Below are 20430 nucleotides of genomic sequence, written 5' to 3' on the forward strand. Positions count from 1 at the left end.
AGCTGTTTAAATCAATATAGATGTTTTAGTTGTTTGGGAAATAATTTTGATATTATCCAATGAATCTGAAGATGCACATCTTTGGTACTCAACAATCTCTCTAGAGAAATGCTTGCCCAATCGCACCAGGTAAGCCACCATGAAAGGTGACCACAGCATACATGGCATCCAACAAGAGATTCCAAGACACCCAGGCACTGTGGCTATGCTTCCAGCTCTCTGGAGACTAAGGCAGGAGGAGTAAGTTCATGGTCAGACTGAGCTGTGGTAAGTTCCCCATCACTTTGAGCTAAACAGCAAGATCTTGCCTCAAAATGAACAAACAAACAAGCAAACAAACAAAAAAACTCAACAAGAAGATTTGTTTTAATACCAACATGTAAAACAATTCTCTTTCAAGTGATTCCATTCCTTCACGGGTGTTGTCTCTCAAAAATAAAGTCATTTGGCTCCATATGTAGCATTGGTTCAATTGTGTGGTCTCTCAAACCCGTGATATGCATGGCATATCTGCCCAACTTTCCAGTACAAAAAGGAAAGGTGACGTCCTCAATGGGTCTCACATCTCATAATTTAAATTATGATGTCCACATGTGCCTTCTAAGAAATGCGTTGAGACTATGTCCACAGCCATTTCGAAGAGGTTTCTGTGGTGGTTTGAAATGCCTCCTGCCATTATCTCCATTTGAGTGTTTGGTCTCCAGTTGGTAGAACTGTGTAGGTGGGTTTAGGAAGTGTGACTTTGCTTAAAGAACTACATACATCATTAGAGGTCAGCTTTGAGAATGGAATGCCATGTGACATTTCCTGTTGGCTCTCTCTGCTTGCAGTTTGACATGTGCTCTTTCAGGATCCCTTCCAGCCACTGCACCTGATGTGGCTACATGCTCCCTTACCATGGCAGACTCTTATCCCTTTGGGACTTTATGTGTTATGGTAAATATTAAAAATAAATCTGCTGACACCAGTCCGTGTGGTCTCCCTCTGCTGGAGCCACTCCAATTCTCTACCACACAGTCCACCAACCACCCTCTCCCAGCTGTCTCCCTATCAACCAGGAACTTGGCTCACATTCTCCATAGCCCGGTAAAATCATGACTCAACAATCAATAATGTATCAAACAGATTTATATGTTAAGTTCTCAATCCACAACCCATCCATACAATAAGCTTACAGCCGGTTGACAAAGATATAAACCACCCACCTATAGAAATTTATCCCTAGAAAGTACACATAACTACCTATGGCTACTCAGAGCCACACGCATAGAGATGGGTCATCCTCGTCTTCTATGTTGATTCTCATCCTTCCTCCTCTCTCTCTCATCTTACAAAACTTTGTCCCCGCCCCACTCTCTACTGTCCAATCATGTATTGCCTTGATGTCAACCTACATTTATGCTCCAATAAACTCTTCCCATAAGTTGCTTTTTGTCATAATATTTTATCACAGGAGCAGAGAGGTACCTGACACACACAGCTGTACATATTTACCCAGGGAAGATTCAGAAGTGAGAGAATATTGGAGTTTGGAGGGGGCAGGGAGAAATGGGGAGAGGAGGATCTAGAACTAGACAAAAACTGGAGAGAAAAAGTAGAGTCTGAGAAAAATGTAAAAATGGACCAAAAATGGACCACGTATCCTTTGAAGTTCACGATCTGGAAACTGGAACCTCTATGAGATGGTGTTCTGATGAGGACAGGGGGCAATAAAAGGTCTCACACCATGAGTAGGTTGATGCCACTTCTCATGAGTAGGTTCTTGATGAAAGGTCTGTGTCCTCTCTTATTTTCTTTATTATCCTCTCTTTGCCTTTTCACCATGAGATCTCTCTCTCTCTCTCTCTCTCTCTCTCTCTCTCTCTCTCACACACACACACACACACACACACACACACACAGAGAGAGAGAGAGAGAGAGAACTCATGGATAGTCCCTTAATCTTGAACTTTTCACCCTCTACATTTCTGTTCATTATAAACTAACCAGTCTGTGGAGATCTGTTACAGCAACACAGAAGGGATTGGGACATGTTGGTATAAACAACAAATACAAAGAATAAAATTAGTAATCAAGAAATAAGAATGTTTTATCTATGTTGTATTTGCTTCTCTTTTCTTGCTGTGTTAAAACACCGTGGCCAAGGCAACTTATAAAAGAAAACATTTACTGGGGCTTACAGCTTCAGAGAGTTCATGGTAGTAGGCATGATAGCAGAAACAGATGAGAACTCATGTCTAGAACCACAAGCAAGAAGCAGAGAGCCCACTGGGAATGGCATACCTCTTGCAACAAGCACACCTCCCAATCCTTCCCGAATAGTTCCAGCAACTGAGGATCAACTATTCAAATGTATGAGCTGAATATATTTGAAATGAAACATTGATTTGAAATGAAACATTGGTAGGCTAAATCTTGTCTTCATGTATAATACCCAATACTACAATGAGTTTGAATGTAAGGACTTCATGTATTAAGTCAATAGCCAAAAATTAACTCTTTCCTGCCTTCTTTCTGTGCTGCATCATGATGTGCATGAATGTCACAGCTGACACTTGAGGGCACTAGCAATGCTGAAAAGAGAGATAAACACTAGGTTCTTAGTAGGCCTCTCTCTAGCGTCACTCCCTGGTTTGTTTCTAACTGTGGTGATGAAGCATAGTTGTATTAGTGAACTTGAAATCACTGCCAGCACAGACTTAGGAGAAGTTGTGACCCTTTCAGGACCATTAAAGCCTTCAGCTACAGATATGACATCAGCTTGAAGATAATGGATGCCCAATCAGCTGCCACCTTGCCATGTTGGTTCTGTTGTTTTGACAACCTCAGTTAACATCATGGATGTAAAGGTACTTCCCTTGCTCATATGCAAAATACTTGACATCTGCTGCTCATTTGGAACCCTTGTCCACTTTGCTTGGATATTTGCTACTCCAAGACCTTAAGGAAGGACTAGTGTACTTTGGCTTATAGTTTGAGGTGTTGGAAAGTTACAGGGGCAGGTGCTTAAGGCAACTGGTCACATGGTACCATAATTGGGAAGCAGAGAGAGATGAATGCTGGAACTTAGTTTGCTTTCTTCTTATTTAGTCTATGATCCTCACCCATGGAATAATATGAACACTCTTAGGGTGGAGTGATAGTTTAAATAAGAACGGCCCCCTTAGGCTCACATATTCCAATTCAGTCTTTAGTTGGTGGAACTATTTGAGAAGGATTAGGAGGTGTGGCCTTGTTAGAGTAGTTACATCACTAAGGGTGGACTTTGACGTTTCAAAAGTTCACATCATTCCCAGATAGCTTCCGCCCCACCACCTCTCTCCCTGCCTCCTACTTGCATATAAGAATGTAAACTCTCAGCCACTGTTCTGGTGCATGCCTGCCTGTTCCATGCTCCTCATCATGACAGTTATGAATATTAACCCACTAAAATGGTAAGCCCCCCAGTAAACTCTTCTCTAAGTCACCTTGGCCATGAAGTTTCTTCACAGCAGGAGAAAGGTTACTAAGACAGGTGGGTCTTTCCAGCTTAAGTAGCCCAGTCTAGAAACTCACTCACAGGTGTGCCCAGGCATCTGTGTTTTAGGCTAACCCAGATCCTGTCAGGCTGACAGGCAGTTTGAACCATCCCAATGAACCTTGAAGAAGCAAGAAAAGGACACATAGGAGGAAAAAGTCTTTTCCTGAGGATGTAACACACATATAAGTAAAATGTCTAGTGGAGGCCCCTCCTTCCCCAATAATCACTACTTGATATAAAAACTCTACATTCAAGGTGGGCCGTGGTGACTCGCACCTTTAATCCCAGTGCTTCGGGTTAGAGAATCTCTGAGTTCGAGGCCAGCCTGGTCTCCAGAGTGAGTTCCCGGACTGTCAGGGATACACAGCAGAGAAACCCTGTATTGAAACAACAAACAAACAAGCAAAAACAAAACAAAACAAAACAAAAACAAAAAAGGAAGCTCTCTCAGGATAAAGACGTACCCTTGTCTCCTACCGTCTCTTCTTGATTCTAACATGGGGGTTCCAAGTACAGAGATCTGTTAGCTTACAGTCTTTCTCTTTTCCCCTCTTATTTTCATACATTGGGTCAGAAACACTAATGTTTTCTGCCTCTGATCCAGAGAGGAGGAACAAACCCGTGATGTTTACCATAACTGTGTCCAGGAAAGGAAGGGATTGTTTCTTGACCTCAGTGTGTATCTGGTTGGATCCCTTCAATGTGCCCTCCAATGTGAAGTAAGGGGACAGTGACAGGCAGTGATGGTGGTAATGATGTCCCAGAGCCCAGGGGAAAGGTGTGGACACAGAACTGCAAGAAGGATACGTAGGCTGGCCATCCTTGCTGAGCTGTGGACAGCAGTGCAGACACACTTCTAGGAGAATTCAGGTTAATTGCTGCTAAAATTATTCTAAGGAGTTTTTTTTTCACTCTTTGTTGTCTTAAGAAAGATGTAGGAAACTCTGCAATTAATTGCTTAATGGAGACAAAGTCAAGAAGCCCTAGAAAGTAAGCCGTCTTTGCTGGCCGCTCTGCCTTGCTGGAAGTCAATATCTATGATGCCAAGAGGATATTTTCGTATCATCTGCTCACTTGCAATACCTCACTACCAATTTGGGGCAGGAATGTGTTGTGCTGTTGAAGGATTGATATGTCTTGCATGAAGTATGGGCCCACTTGTGTCTCTTTATAATTTGCATGTTGATGTTCTAAATCTTGGTCCTTAAGAATATGTCTGTTTGCTCTCTTTGCCCCATCTACAGTGAGAATAAAGACCATTCTCAGCAATCAGATGGTCAACATTCCAGAAAATGTCGACATCACTCTGAAGGGGCGCACAGTCATTGTGAAGGGCCCCAGGGGAACTCTGCAGAGGGGCTTCAATCACATCAATGTAGAGCTGAGTCTTCTTGGAAAGAAAAAGAAGAGGCTCCTTGTTGACAAATGGTGGGGTAACAGAAAGGAGCTGGCTACTGTCAGAACCATCTGCAGTCATGTTCAGAACATGATCAAGGGTGTTACACTGGGCTTCCGTTACAAGATGAGGTCTGTGGATGCTCACTTCCCCATCAACGTCGTTATTCAGGAGAATGGGTCTTTGGTTCAAATCCAAAATTTCTTGGGTGAAAACCACATCCGCAGGGTTCAGATGAGGACGGGTGTTGCTTGTTCTGTCTCTCAAACCCAGAGGAGGAATTAATCCTTGAAGGAAATGATGTTGAGCTTATTTCAAATTCGGCGGCTCTGATTCAGCAGCCACAGCAGTTAAACACAAGGAGATCAGAAAGCTTTAGGATGGCATCTGTGTCCGAGAAGGGAACCGTGCAGCAGGCTGACAAGTGAGACCTAAGTTTCCTAGCTCCAGAAACAAGACCCTGATCACAAGTACAATTTGGGGACAATAAAAGACTTAGATATTGAAAAAAAAAAAAGAATATATCTGCTTTTAAATATACCGCAGCTAAGGTTAAACGAGGTTCTTAAAGGGTCTCCTGGTTCAGCATGGCTGGTCTCCTTATGGGAAGAGACCAGGACAGAGACGATTCAGGACGAGGATCCTGTGAAGACACAAAGAGAAAGTGGCCGTACACAAGCTAAACAGAAAGGTGCTCAGAGACACGCCCACTCTTCCCCTCTGATTTCTAAAACGGGAATAACAGACCTTTATTATCCAAGCACCCAGTCTGCCATACTTGCTACAACCCTCCTTGCAACGCAATCCAGACCAAGATGTCATTCCCATTACTCTCCAGAGATTTCCTGCTCTGCCCCTTTAACGAGCACATTAGATTGGGTTCTGTCAGGATAGTCACAATACTAACCCCACCCTTAAACTAGAGGCCAACACTGTGTTTTCTGTACAAAGCCTGTCAGTAAGTATTTTAGGCTATACATAAATAAAGCTCACATAGTCCAGGCTGACCTCAACCTTAGTAGACAGCTGAGAATCACCTCAAACTTCTGATCTTCCAGGTCAGCCCCAGTGCTGGGACTATAGGTGTGCACCATGCCCTGCTGATATTTCCAAGCTCTGGATGCCAACAGGTAAAAAGAAAGTGTGTCATGAAGGTTCTTGTGTAATAGCTTAAAAGAATTAACTGGTTTTGCTTGCGTACAATGTTCATTGTAGCACTGCTGGTAACAGCAAGAAACAAAAGGAGAAACCAAGGGTCAACCAACAAACACATCCCTAAAGTCGTGTGTATGCCTTGAAAGAAACACATTCCGATATGTGCTACAACATGAATGAACCTTAAAGACATGTTAAGGGAGAGAAGCATATAAAATTTTAGCTATAGAAACTAGATCAAGGTGAGCCGGGCATGGGTGGAGGGGAGGATGGGCACAGGTTACACGGACAAGAGTCTCAGTATGGGGATAATACGAAGATCTGGAAACACTGGAGGTTGTTGCCCAGAATTGTGAATGAATGTAATGTTGTAGAACTGCGCACATATACTCGTTAAGGTGGTGATTTATATTCGTAGTTTATGATAATTCCCCAAAAGTTAAGGAAAATGGAGACAACCAAGCATGTAGCTGATTTTTCTAGCATCTCTGCCTGTCAATCGCGAGGCCCAGGGGTTTATTTCCCAGAAACTAGGTGTGGTGGTTCATGCCTGTAATTCCAGCTCTCAAGAGGTGGAGACAAGAGGGTCAGGGTTAAACTATTCCAGTTTACTTTCTGTGGCTGCTAGAAAACACTAAAGCCAAAAAACAACTGGGGGGGGGGGCGGGGCGGTGTTTGTTTGGCTCATGGGTTGCAATCTATCTTTGAGGGAGACTAGAACTTCAGTTCGAGGCAGGAACTTAAGCAGAGACCATGGAGGAGCACTGCTTGCTTCCCAAGGCTCACTCAGTTACCCTTCTAGAATAGCCCAGGCCCACCCACTCACGATGGCAATGCCCACAGTGGGCTGGGTCTTCCTACACCAATGAGTAATAAAGAAAATGCCCCCACATGCCTTTGCCAATCTGACGGAGGCAATGCTTCAACAGAGGGTCCCTGTTCCCTGGTATGTCACGTTGACATAATTTCCCTTCACAGCTACATGGGGAGCTCGAGGCAAATCCGAAATACAAGATGGTTTAGGTCCTCCTTCCTCCCCTTATTACCCTGGATCTGCTCTAGAGCACACAGGATGCCATAATTAGTGTCAGCTGCTACCACTGCTCTACCAAGCATTTGGAATGGTCCCTTTGTCCAGCCTGAGCACATCTGCGTATCCACCTGACCTGCAGATGTGCTGCCTACTCTCAAGGTGTGTCCCTAAGGCAAGATGTCCCCAACCAATTTAATAGATGTAAAACTGGTTCTGGCAGCCTCTTTCCTTTTTATGGAAATTTTCAGATGTGATCTGTATAGAGTGTCCCTCTGGCTGTTAAACACAAACCAATAAACAAACACACACAAAACTTACCGTCTTCTTTTCATGATGTGTAAGGGCAATTGCCTGCTTTGAGATGACAGTGGGATAGCTCCACCCCCTCAGACTGTCGATCACTCATGGAAGCAGACAACAAACCAAAACCTAGGCCCTTTGTGAGATTCATGTGGCCACAGAAATCACCGCTCCTGACTGGGTAAAGAAAGGAAGAGTTGTGGGCAGCAGCTGATACTAAAGCCCCGTATTTCCTGGGGCCACAAAGGGCTGATGTTGTCTGTAGTTTTCTCAGTGTCCCAAGACAAGATATCTGCCAATCTGCCATCAGAAACCTAGAACAGAGTACTTAAGATTTAGCATGTTGTTACTGCACCTCCCACAACAGGTCTGTACTGATCTAAAGTCACAGTAGACCAAGAACATAAAAAACCTGCAGAATAGGATAAGCTCGTGCCTACATACAGAGAAAGCAACCGGGATACATGCTTTTCTGGGAGCGTCTGTCTCAGAAACAAAGTTTCCAAAAGAACAAGGGTTTAAGATTAAACAACAGTAGAACCAAGGCAGAGAGTAACCAGCTGTCCAGTGAATCAGGCAAAGAGCAAGGGAGAAACCTGGAGAGCTGTTTACTTCAAAAGTATCCAGGATGGGTAAATTCGGGAGTTTCTTGACCACTCCAATGAGCAGTGCTGGAGAGAGAGACAAGGAGTCCCGCTAGGGGGCAATAGAATCCTGTGGTTAAGGGCACAGAGTCTGTCTGCCACAGCTGGTTTCAACCACTTTGTAAAGTTTCTCCATTTTACAAAGGTGACCTCAAAACCTTTCTATGTTGGGCTCTAACCTTCTTGGGCTCTAAGCTCTTCATCTGTAAATGGGAAAAATTATAATAATATGGATAATATAGAATTGATTGTAGATAATAATAGTTGTGGACATACGTGTAAATATTCCATATTAGATAGTATTATTTGGTGGTCTAACTCACTATTTATGTGACTGAGGAGAGGGATGGCCACCCTTGCTCATGTGCACTGGCGAGCCCTCTTGGGGCTGGCTCTTGCTGGGCCAAGGGTAACTGGCACGTAGGAATTCACCGAGTGAAGACTGGCCAGTGTTACTCACCAAGGTGAGCTGAGCTAGGACTCACTTCAGAGGAGGGAGGGAGGACTCACCTGTTTCTCTAGCTTTAATCTTTATCTAGTCCATTTAAAAAATATTTAAATGCAGTAAATAAAATAAAATTTGCCACCCAAGCATTTGAAGTGTAGGGCTGGGTGGCATTAATTACATTCTTATCATTGAAAACCTGAGGCTGGAAACAGGGCCAAGCTGTAAGCGTCAGTGGCTCACCCCTGGTTACCTACTGATGCCAGCCATGTCTCCTAGTCCAGAGATTCTACAACCCCCATAACAGTGCCACATGCTAGGGCACAAGTACTAAAGGCCTGTGGGGACATCTCACACTCAAATCTCAAATCCACAAGCACCAAAGCACAACACACGCCCACCACATGCCCCCCACCCCCACCCTGCGCTTTAAGGATGGTTGTTAGTTTGTCTGCACTGCTGAAAACCCCCAACAGACCAGTTCTCTGCCTGTGCCTCCAAAAGTAGTAAAATGTAAAATAACATCTTTTATTATGTAAGTGGAGACTTAGTGTGCAATAAAAAGGTGTGTGTGTGTGTGTGTGTGTGTGTGTGTGTGTGTGTGTTTCTCACCAGTCTGCTTCCCTTATTAACAGTGCTTGCAGACAGGAGTGTACCTTGGCCCACTTAGCCCTCGGGCTAGTGAGTGAAGTCTCAACCTTAAACAGATATACTGCAGAGGTAAAGGAGGGCGGAGAATGCAGTTCTGCGTTCTCTGCGTTATTACAGCCTGAGAACAGCTTGGGGAGAGCAGCTTGACTCCCCAGAGAACCATGATGCTATGTTGTCGGCTCCTTCTTCAAAATGGCAGGATCTCTCTGTTCTACGTGCTCGTTTCTAATTGTGACTTTAGGAACAAGCTGCCCCTTGAGTGTTCGTGGAGAAACGGACTTGATACTGAGTTTGGCTTCCTTGCTCAGCGTGGTCCTCAAATGATGGTAACAGCGGCAGAGAGCACGTGGCCATTACCAGTGTGTGGTTTTAAATGTTTGTTGATGTATCTAATGCTCAGAAAAGTCCCTAGAGCCAAGTAGTCTCCTTACCATCACTCCCCTGATAGAAGGGAGGAAACTGAGGGCCCAAAGGCCCGCCCCTCTGAGAGGAGCCCAAAGGCCCGCCCATCCGTGAGGAGCCCAAAGGCCCGCCCCTCTGAGAGGAGCTAATGGAACCTGAGGCCTGGGGAGGGAAGGACACTTTTTTGGGGGGAGGGCGTGGCCATTGGCACAGAGATTGTTGATGCCCCACTGGGTGATAGGGAGACATGGGTGGGGACACTAGGAGAAGCTGGAGAGAGTATTGCCAAATGGGCATGATCAAAATATACCATATAAATGTATGACATTTACAAGGGAGGGATAACAACAGGGGCTGAAGAGATAGCTCGCCCGTTAAGAACATTTGCTGATCTTGGAGAGGGTCCAGTTTAAAAATAAACCCATCCTTAAAAAATTGTAAGTAGAGATATCACTTTGAAAAATAAAGAGCAAGTGAGGAAGCAGAGGGGCTGAAGGGTTTGGAAACTCTACTGGAGTGTCTGGCTGGGAGCACTGGAGTGTCTGGCTGGGAGCACTGGAGGGTCTGGCTGGGAGCACTGGAGGGTCTGGCTGGGAGCACTGGAGGGTCTGGCTGGGAGCACTGGAGTGTCTGGCTGGGAGCACTGGAGGGTCTGGCTGGGAGCACTGGAGGGTCTGGCTGGGAGCACTGGAGGGTCTGGCTGGGAGCACTGGAGTGTCTGGCTGGGAGCACTGGAGGGTCTGGCTGAGAGCACTGGAGGGTCTGGCTGGGAGCACTGGAGGGTATAGCTAAGAAGCACTGGGGATAGACCTGGCTAGGGAACATGGGCCTTGGGCTGGAAGCCAGGCCTCAAGTATGACACCTTCATCACCACACACACTACCTTGCTCTCCAGGAGGAGAGCATTCTGACAGTATGGCAAAGTACACAAACAATATACATGACATAATCATCTATTTATATCTTATGTGTGTAACACCCACCTTTAAGACAATTAAAATACACGCATATATAAATCATTTCTTTTTAATATGACAATTGAGTCACTGACTTTCTCAGATTTGGTGTGATGGAGTCTTAGCTAGAATTTCTGCTTTGTTTTTTGTTTGTTTTGAGACAGGATCTTATGTAGCCCAGGCTGACCTTGAACTCTTGCTTCTAGCTGCTGAGAGCTCTAAAAACAGAGAAGTGCCTTTGCTTCCTGAGGTGTTGGGGATGGAATCACAGGCTTGCTAGCCAAAGACTCTACCATCTTAGCTTCATGCCCTGTCTGGAAATGAGCTGGAAATGATATAAACTAGTAGAAAAGAAAGCTCTAATGTGTGTTTGCTCGGAATCGTTTTCCCAGGGTCTTTCTACGTAGCCAAGCTTACCTTGGACTCTTTTTCTTTTGTCTGGGATAGGATATCTGTGTGTATGTTTCCCTGGCTATAACTTGCTACTGAGATGAGGCTGGTTTCAAAGTCATCATCTTACTTCCCTCCCTCTCCCTGATGTACTAGAATTTCAGCTATGCACCACTATTTCTGGTCTGACCTGCTTCATTCTTCCAGAGTTCTCAGGATTACAAACAAGCAAAACATTGCCTGCTTTGAAATAGCTTTACAAAGTAATAACTTTTATCTTAAAAAAATCAGGTAGATTGTTTTCCTTGCCAATTCAATCTTTGGATTTCTCAGCAGATCGAGGTGGAATCCCCCTTTTCTTCCTCTAGAAGTTGAGAGTCTAAGATTAGCTAGAGCTCACCAGTTACCATCATGAATGTATCTGGACCAAAGGCTTTCATACCTCTAGTCTCGGTAAACTCAGGAAAAACTAGAGAAGATTCAAAATAACATGAGCATGTGATCAAAAGGTTGGGAGGTTATAGAAATATTTAGTCTGGAGACGAGAAGGCTGCAAGGTGTTTGGAAAATCAAGTCAATGAACAGAGGAGTCAAAGGAACCCACACGGATACCCGAGTCACGGTGAGCAGTGGGCCAGCTTTGCTGGAGGCCACTGTGTGGAACAAGAGCAAAGGAGCAAAGTCAAGGAGTCTCAGTACCAGGGGCATAGGGGTCACCAACAGCAAGAGTGTTTTCCTCTCAGTGCAGAGGCCAGGTGGGCACATGGGCGACCAGAGAAAGGTCTGTTAATTTCAGATCCCACAATCTTGGCATACAGTCTGTCCTTGGACCCCACAGAGGGTCTTTCTGAGTCCCACTCTCCACATGACAGGTTGCCCAGGGGAAAATCTAATTTACAAATGTGGGTGCCAGCTCTATGGAAGAGCATTCCCTAGCATCCCCAGAACAACAAAACTAAACAACACACCAAACATCTGCTGGCTCACAAAAGCCATTTGTTAGCTTTCTCTTTCTTCTTGGCTGTTGGCTGAGTTCCCATCGTGTGACCACATCTTTGAAGGTCCTGCACCCCAATAGAGTAATCGGTGTTTGCTGAATCCTAAGAACCATCTAGCTCTTAGGTTTTAATCAGCTCCACATTTTACACACATATGACATCATTGTTATACAAAGGAGACCCGCACAGCAGGCTTGCCAAGATTCTCCTAGAACACGTCCATCTCTCAACACTTCTGAACATCCGAGAGTCACAGGAATCCAAGGCTCCAGGACCCACCCCAGAGGGAAGTCTGAACAAGTACTGTACAAAGCTGAGGGCAGCCCTGTCCAGCTGCAGACACAGTTTGGGGGGGTGGGGGGATCTGTGACTGGCTGGTGTTACCAGCCAGAGCACACAGTGACCTGTGTGTGGAACTATCACAGAATGCCAGAGGATTGTTCAAAGCACCCTCTATTTGGAGAGCCAAGTACATAGGCACCAACTGTCAGGAAGGAAGTCAGTAAGACTAGCATTCCAATGCAGGGTACTAATAAACAAAAAGAAATGAGATTGTGGATTAGAGTTTTCCAAAGATACAGAATGGTGTGTGTGTGTGTGTGTGTGTGTGTGTGTGTGTGTCTGTCTGTCTGTCTGTCTGTCTGTGTGCTATTGAGAGAAAGAGGAGGGTCAGTGAATCTGAGAAATTGACTTCAGGGTCTGACAAATCCAAAATCTGTGGGCTTGAGAGGTTGAGTTTGAGGTGTGAGAGTTGTTGTGAGTTTAAGGCCAGTCTGAAATACAGAGCAACTACAAGTCCAGTCTGAGCTGCAAAACAAGACCCTGTCTCAAACAAATAAATTATATATATATATATATATATATATATAAACCCAAACAACATAAATAAGCTGGAGGCTGAAGTAATGGCCCAGTGGTTAAAAAGCACTTGCTATTTTTGCAGAGGACCAGGTTTAGTTACCAGCATACTTATATAGTGGCTCCCAACTGTTTGAAACAGCAGTTCTGATGGGAACCGATACCCTCTTCTGATCCCTCCTAGTACCAGGTTCACACATGGTGCACATGACTTGATTGCTGTGGCCTCAATGAGGGGATATGAAATTCACCATCACAGTCAGGGCCACCAGCAGAATCATGGAGTCACTTGTTGACACACCTGGGAAGAAGGACCATAAATGGAAGCATTGCTTCCATCAGACTGGTCTGTGAGCATGTGTAAGGGGCATTTTGTTTTTATAATTACATATTGAGGAGTGCCAAGCCCACTGTGGGCAGTGCCCATCCCTGGGCAGGTGGGCCTTGGGCATAAGAAAGATAGATGAGCAAGCCAGGAGGAACCAGGCAGAAGAATCATTTGTCTTTCGAGCCCCTGCATTGAACTACCCCGCCCCTCCCCACCATGATCGACTGCAGCATGTGAGCCAAATAATCCCTTTCTTTCCTCTGTAAATTGCTTTGGTCAGAGTGTTTCATCACGAACACAGATTAACAGATTAAGACAAACATCAAGACTAAGTAGTCTGGGGATGCAGGCATGTGCCACTAACTCACTGGGGGTCCAGTAGATGCTGAACCTCCAGGAAAGCAGAATCCCAACTGTTGTAACTGGGTGATGCCACCGTGTGACTTAACGTCGTGCTCGCTCATTCTGTGTGCTGATCGACCGCCATGCATTCTTGCTCCCGGCTGAGTGGAGGACACGGAGGATAGCAGGGTGACTGCTGCATCCATCACCTGCACTAACTGCTCAAGGGCGGTCCCCAGGCGCTCAAGGAAGTGAAGTCCGCCAGACGTCACAGTGAGCAGGGATTTCTAACTTTTTCCGTCCTAGAGAGAGAGAGAGAGAGAGAGAGAGAGAGAGAGAGAGAGAGAGAGAGAGAGAGAGAGAGAGAGAGTGTTCAGGGTGACTACAGAAAGTTAGAGCTATGGTGGTTGATACCACATTACGAAATGTAGACGCTGGGACTTTCAGAGTACTTTGACCGACAGGGAGCCCAAGTTTGAATTCTCTTCTTCCCTCCCTGTATTTTCCGTCTGTCCCTAATTAAGGCTTTGCTTACTGTTCATTGCATAGTACAGAACGGCATGGCACGAAGGAGCGAAGGGTCTTACAGAAATCGTTACAGGGTTAAACAGGTTAGGTCACCACTTCTAGCTGAACCACCTGCAAACGGGCTCTCTCAGCTTATGTCCACGTGACCTTTGCAACTTTGAAAGGTATTTGTTGTTTAAAGTCTCTGCTTTAGACTGTCTGCTGGCTGCTTCCAGCAAGTGATTACCATAACATACGCCTACACACATGCATCACTCTGGGTCAGAGGCACAGAAGAGTATGTAATTTAAGATTGAAGCATGCATAAACTTTGGTTGTAAAAGCTGCCCGGGAGATCCAACGCGGTAAGGTCCGACTACATTGTTTTCTTAAAGGCAGGTTAAATTTAAACAGGCCGAGTTCACAGCTGGACCGAAGGTTAAGTCCATAATCTTAAATGATCTCAACTCTGTCCCATCCCGTGGGATCCAGTTATTTGTGGGGTTGAGGGGGACCTACCCTGGGAAGAAATGGGCGAGAAAAAGGAGCGAGACCAAGCAGAAACTCGTCAAGGTCTGTTTTAATTGTCACAGGTTCTTTCTTTTATACAAGGGGATGGGATGCAGGGTGAGCACAGATGGAGGTATCCTGTCAGTTGTTAGCTAGGAGATTTAGGGCTTAACCATCTTCTCGGGACACCTGGGCACCATTGATTGCTGAGCTCCGGAATGCACAGCCATTGGTGGAGCTGTAACTTATCTTGTATAAACACCAAGGGCCTTGGGATAAGTTCATGCTCTCATGTAGGGGGAATGGGGTGAGGAGGTCATTCCCGACATCTTGCTCTCATGCAGGGAGGATGGGGGAAGGACATCATTGTGTGGCATTGTGTGGAATCCGGCTCCCAACACAACTTAGCTATGAAAACTGAAAAAAAAAAATCAGTTTTTTTGGGGGAGGATTAAGAAGTATTTTAATAAAAATGTATCACTGTGAAGATCAGAAAACCACAGCTGTAACTTACAACAACTTTAGATTTGATTGACATTCCCACAGAAAGACTTCATGGAAAACTGGGTCACGTTTCAGCTGTGATGCCCAGCTTGACTGGAGAAAAGCCTCAGTATAGTGTTCACCTGCCTAGAAATTAAGGGAGAAGAGAGGTGAAATAACCAAATGTAGACAGAACTAGACACTTGAAAATCAGAGAAAAAGATAAGTGTGTTAGACCTTCAGAGTTGTCATAAAGCGTCATAGGCAGGGTGGATTGACAGTGGAAAACTGTTCTTTGATGGCTATGGAGATGGTGATTCAAAACAAAGGTGCTGAGAGGGCCCCGCTGCCTCTGAAACCTGGTGGAGGAGATACCGTCCTTCCTTCTTCTTAGCTTCAGGAGTGACTTGCCACTCTTCATTCTTGTCCTGTCTCTTGGCCTCTGTCTCTGCCACCACGTGCCTTTCTCCTTTGTGGGCCTGTGACTCTTGCTATAAGAACACCAGCCACATCTCAACTACCTGTGTCTGCCACAGCCCCAGTTCCATAGTAGATCTCTCTCTGAGGTACTGGGACATGTCTTGAAGGTTTAAAATGTCACACTGAAGGAACACAAGGTGAAGATACATGTCATTTCAGTTAGTGGGAGCCTGAGGCAGGAGGATCAGATGTTTGAACGAAGTCTGGGCTGCATAGTGAGAATCCACTTCAAAACCAAGCAAGTAGGCAAACCAAACAACCAAATGCTCTGGCTTTAGTCACACTCTGTACTTCCGCTTCTAACATCTGAAGTGGAACTCAACATTTCTGTAATTCAGTAATCATTGCTCATTGATATAAAGGAGGAACAAAGAAGAGACACCCCCTTTGATCTGTACATACTTGGGTGTGAAGAGAGAAGACAACGCCTGAGTCCACCTCTAGACAAACTAGTTTGTATACGAGATCTGAGATGAGAAGCCTTGACACCCACCGTATAAAAATGAGAGTCGAAGATGACGCACGGCAGAATAAAAGCCTGTGTACTGGATGGCTGTGGACACATCTGGTACTGACAGGTCAGATATGCTTGCGTGTAATGTGGATGACAAACTTAACTTCCATATAGTGGAGAACACACAGAAATGTGGCATTCCCACAAGCATGACGGGTGTCTCAGCAGCTTCAAATACCGCTCTGTGCTTTGAAGAACCTAGTGACGAAGTTACACAGAAAACATAGTTTCCTATTCTGAAACTGAGGTAGAGTTGATATGAGTAGGGTACCAAGGGAAAACCATCTCTGCTGCTAGGCAGCTGTGCCACCAGATGGTCAGAATGTCCCTGTGTGGTGTACCTACTCACTATATCAAAAATCAAGGCTGGGGTAGGAGAGTTGGCTCAGCAGTTAAGAGCACTTGTTCCAGCAGAGGACCAGGTTTGACTCCCAGCACTCACATGGTGGCTCACAATAGTCTGTAACTCCAGTTCAGGGGATCTGATGCCACTTTCTGACCTCTGTAGGCACCAGACACACAAGATTCACATAGAGACACACTGGCAGAATACTCAAGCATATAAAATGAACATAAATATAAATGTGATGGTTTGCATATGCTTGGCCTGACATGATTAGGTGTGGCCTTGTTGGAGGAAGTGTGTCACTCTGGGGGTGGGCTTGGAGACCCTCCTCCTAGCTGCCTGAGGATGCCCAGTCTGTTCCTGGCTTTCTTTGGATGAAGATGTAGAACTCTCAGCTCTTCCTGCACCATGCCTGCCTAGAGATTGCCATGCTCCCATCTTGATGATAATGGACTGAATCTCTGAACCTGTAAGGAAGCCCCAATTAAATGTCATTTATAAGACTTGCCTTGGTCATGGAGTCTGTTTACAGCAGTAAAACCCTAACTAAGACAGTAAATAAGAAATTAAAGTGCCACACAGGTATACTAACATAGGGTCCATACCCTTTGTTAGACATAAGACCTTGCCTTCATTAGTAATATTGCTTGTAGTACGGAGTTGGCCTTCCTACCTGGCCTCTTTTGGACTCTTTGTGACGATCATGAGGAGAAATGGCCTAAACAGGAAAACATCATGACATGGAGGAAGAATCACCTGACCTCACCAGTATGCCACTTGCCTTGTAAATGTAATACCATTGTAAAAAGCCTACAACACAGAGCCCAGGGTGTTGTCCCCCTCTTCTTTTTGGGTTAGCCCACATTATTCTCTTTCAAGTGTGTGTTTTTCTCTAATAAATTGCTAAGAAGAGACCTGAGGTGACACCTTCACTGGCACATTGCACCCACTATATGTGTGGATATTGGTTCCATTTCTAGAACTTAAAAAGGACCCTGGAGACCATATCCTTTACAGTGTGGTGGGAAACAGATGAAATGGAAAGTAAAGGGGGCTCCAGACAAACGGTGTGCTGTTCTACAGTGTGCACTCTAGGAAAGGGGGAAAAGGTCAAATTACACTCATGTTCCCTTAAAAACACCCATACCACAGAGCCTCATATGCCTTGTAGGAAGTGGTAGGGAACTGTCACAGTATGGAAGTAAGCCTCAGTAACTATGGGAATCAGTGGGTAAATACTCCTACCCTCTTGCTTGTGACAGATTTGCCCAAAGCTCTGGGTCTCAGTGAGATTATGCCCCGGTTTCCCTTAGAGCTAGTTTGCTATAATTCATCTCAGTCAACTCAACTCCCTGTCTTCCCATTGGTGAAGTCTCCTAGGGGCACTTCCCAGACAAAACTGGTCTCAAGAGTCTTTGGGAGATCCAGACTGAAACAGAAGCAAGAATAGGTGAGACTTTACGAGGTCCTAATTCTGTTGAGATACCAAATTAATTTTGTTCATTTTTGCAGTAATTGTGCTAATGCCCTGAAACCCATTCCCCCTAAAGCTTTCTGTATGTATACTGAAAATAATCTAATGCATTTTGTGTTTACCTCATTGTGTAATATTTGTAGAACAAGCAAGCCTTACACTCAGAGATTCTCCAGAATCCTGGTACCAAGCCTCTAAGTCTTTTTGTTTGAATCTTTTGAGACAGGGTTCCTCTGTGTAATAGTCCTGGTTATCCTGGAACTTGCTTTGTAGACCAGGCTGGCCTTGAACTCTCAAAGATCCACCTGCTCCTTTATCCCAAGTGGGAGTGATGGGACTAAAGTCGTGTGCCATCTAAGATAGGTGCATGGCCTATGACAGCTATTTTTTAATTTATTTTTATTCATAATCATAAACTTTGCAATCCAGCTAGACTTGAAGGAGAATGAGAAAAATATGGAACCCAAAGAACTTCAGTGAGAGCAGAGATTATAGGCTATTAAGAGCAGATGGGGTGGGAGTGCTTTCCTGAGGTACAGAAGGAATGATTTGATGGGTAAAATGCCTGAAAGTCAAAAGAAATTAGAGCTGTCCACAGTTGGAAATGGTGATCTTCTTGCTGGTCTTGCCATTCCTGAACCCAGAATGCTCCCTGGCTTCCACAATGTTCATGCCTTCTTTCACCTTCCCAGAGACCACATGCAGCCATGGAGCCACTCAGTCTTGGCAGTGCAGATAAAAAACTGGGAACCATTTGTTTTTGGACCAGCATTTACCATGGACAAGATACCAGGACCTATTTGCTTCAGGATGAAGTTCGCATTCTCAAATTTCTCTCTGTAGATGGACTTGATGCCAGTGCCATTATGGCGTGGGAAGAAACCACCCTGGCACATGAATCCTGGAATAATTCTGTGAAAGGAGAAACCCTTATAGCCAAATCTTTTCTCTCCAGTGCTCAGAGCATCAGTTTTCTGCTGTCTTTGGAACTTTGTCTGCAAACAGCTGGAAGAAGACATGGCCCAAGGGCTCTCCATCGGCCATGATGTTGAAGAACACGGTGGGGTTGACCATGTCTGCAGCAAGAGGCAAAAAGTGACAGAGGCACTATTTCTAAAGGTCTAATGAAGATCCTAGCTAAATCCACTTTTAGTAATTACATTAACTAAGTCTTTTGAATTCCAAGGAAATTTTCTGTAGATTAAGATACCCTGGAAACATAAGCTAACTTGTTAAATCCTTTGTGAGTAAATTATCTAGCCTGCCATTATAAATACAATTTTAGGTATAGATTGCATTACTTTTTAAGGTAGCCTTAAGATTAATGATGTATGCCCTAAAGAGATGATTCAGCCTTGAAGAGCACTGCCTGTTCTGAAGTTCCAGGTTTGGTCCTAGGATCTACATGGTCACTCACAACCACCTCTAATTCCAGTTCCAGAGGATCTGTTGTCCTCTGCTGGCCTCCTTTGACACCAGACACACACAAGGCGCACATATATACATACAAGCAGACCATCATACACCTTAAATTAAAAAAAAAAAAAAATACTGTTCCAAGCTGCCGTTCTCAGAACTAGCCTTATCTATTACAGATAAGAGCTGTGAAGAAATCTTATCTCATAATAATTAAACTTGTTGGAAAAATGTTAAAATTCTTCAGTAATATTAACCCTACTTGCAACTTAATCCCTTTGCTTAACACTTCTGGCACAGGGAAAATATATGTCTAATTGTCCTATATTTTGGTATCACTATTTACTCTATTATTCTAAAAACAAAATTATGCACAAGTGTTACAGAGTAAATATTTTACAACAGAATTGGAAATGCTTTATTTCTGGTGTAGAACAAGACAAACCTCTTCTCACAAAGTAATCCTAATTAAAGGAGCTAATTTTGTTAAAGGCACTGATAACATTCAATGACACGTGGGTTCTCAGTAAGATTTTTGGTGACTCCGGTTGTCAGTGACTTGCACACTGGCTGTTGCTACTTTTCGGTGTTTATAAATCCAGGTGACCAGTACTGCTGCCCTGATGTTGCACAATACTGGGAGAGGAAAACTGTTTCCTGTGGAATAATTTTCAAGAGTTTCAGGTTTTGATGACTCCATCGTGGGTATGTTTCCATTGAATGTTTTCATTTCCTGTGAGCCATACATTTGTAATGATCAAGCTTTCATGTTGATACCACTATATGCAACTGCCACAAAACTTCTCACTGCAGTTCATCTCATAGCTGACGTTCTTCAGATTTCAGACCTCCCAAACATACCAGTGTTCAACTGAATGAGGGACTTACTTCATTTCTTCCTATTTGATAACAACCTTTTATAGTTGGTATTAGTTTACCATAAATTTACAACATATAGGAGTTAAGTAGACAAGATTAAATTTCAAAATAACTTAAGAGACAGTAATATGACTTTGAAGCTTCCCCTAATCTATTTAAACTATTCCTGTCATTTCTAAGTATTTAATTTAGGGCCATTTCTTAGATGAATCAGGGAAAAATGCTCAAATTCAACCAGGTACTTTTATAGGCATACCATTTTAAGGAAGAATGCTTTTAATGTCTGGCTTAACAGCCTGTGGGGATTCCCTGTGCACTTCTCTTTTTAGTTTGTTGTGCTGTTTTGGATGAAGTATATGAAGTCACCCAGAGTGGGTCTGGAATTAGAAAAGCAAGCACTTAG

General features: G+C 44.3%; 2 pseudogenes across 2 annotated transcripts; one reads left to right on the plus strand and one right to left on the minus strand.

Moving 5' to 3' along the window:
- Nucleotides 1-4275: 4275 nt before the first annotated feature.
- Nucleotides 4276-5344, plus strand: LOC308421110 (large ribosomal subunit protein uL6-like; annotated as a pseudogene). The gene is made up of 2 exons: nucleotides 4276-4298; nucleotides 4730-5344. The product of its transcript is annotated as a large ribosomal subunit protein uL6-like (transcript).
- Nucleotides 5345-18314: 12970 nt separating this feature from the next.
- LOC308421050 (peptidyl-prolyl cis-trans isomerase A-like) lies at nucleotides 18315-18806 on the minus strand (annotated as a pseudogene). Its single transcript has one exon. The product of its transcript is annotated as a peptidyl-prolyl cis-trans isomerase A-like (transcript).
- Nucleotides 18807-20430: the final 1624 nt, after the last annotated feature.

The sequence above is a fragment of the Micromys minutus genome, assembly GCF_963924665.1.
Source record: "Micromys minutus genome assembly, chromosome: 5".
NCBI classification, from domain to species: domain Eukaryota; kingdom Metazoa; phylum Chordata; class Mammalia; order Rodentia; family Muridae; genus Micromys; species Micromys minutus.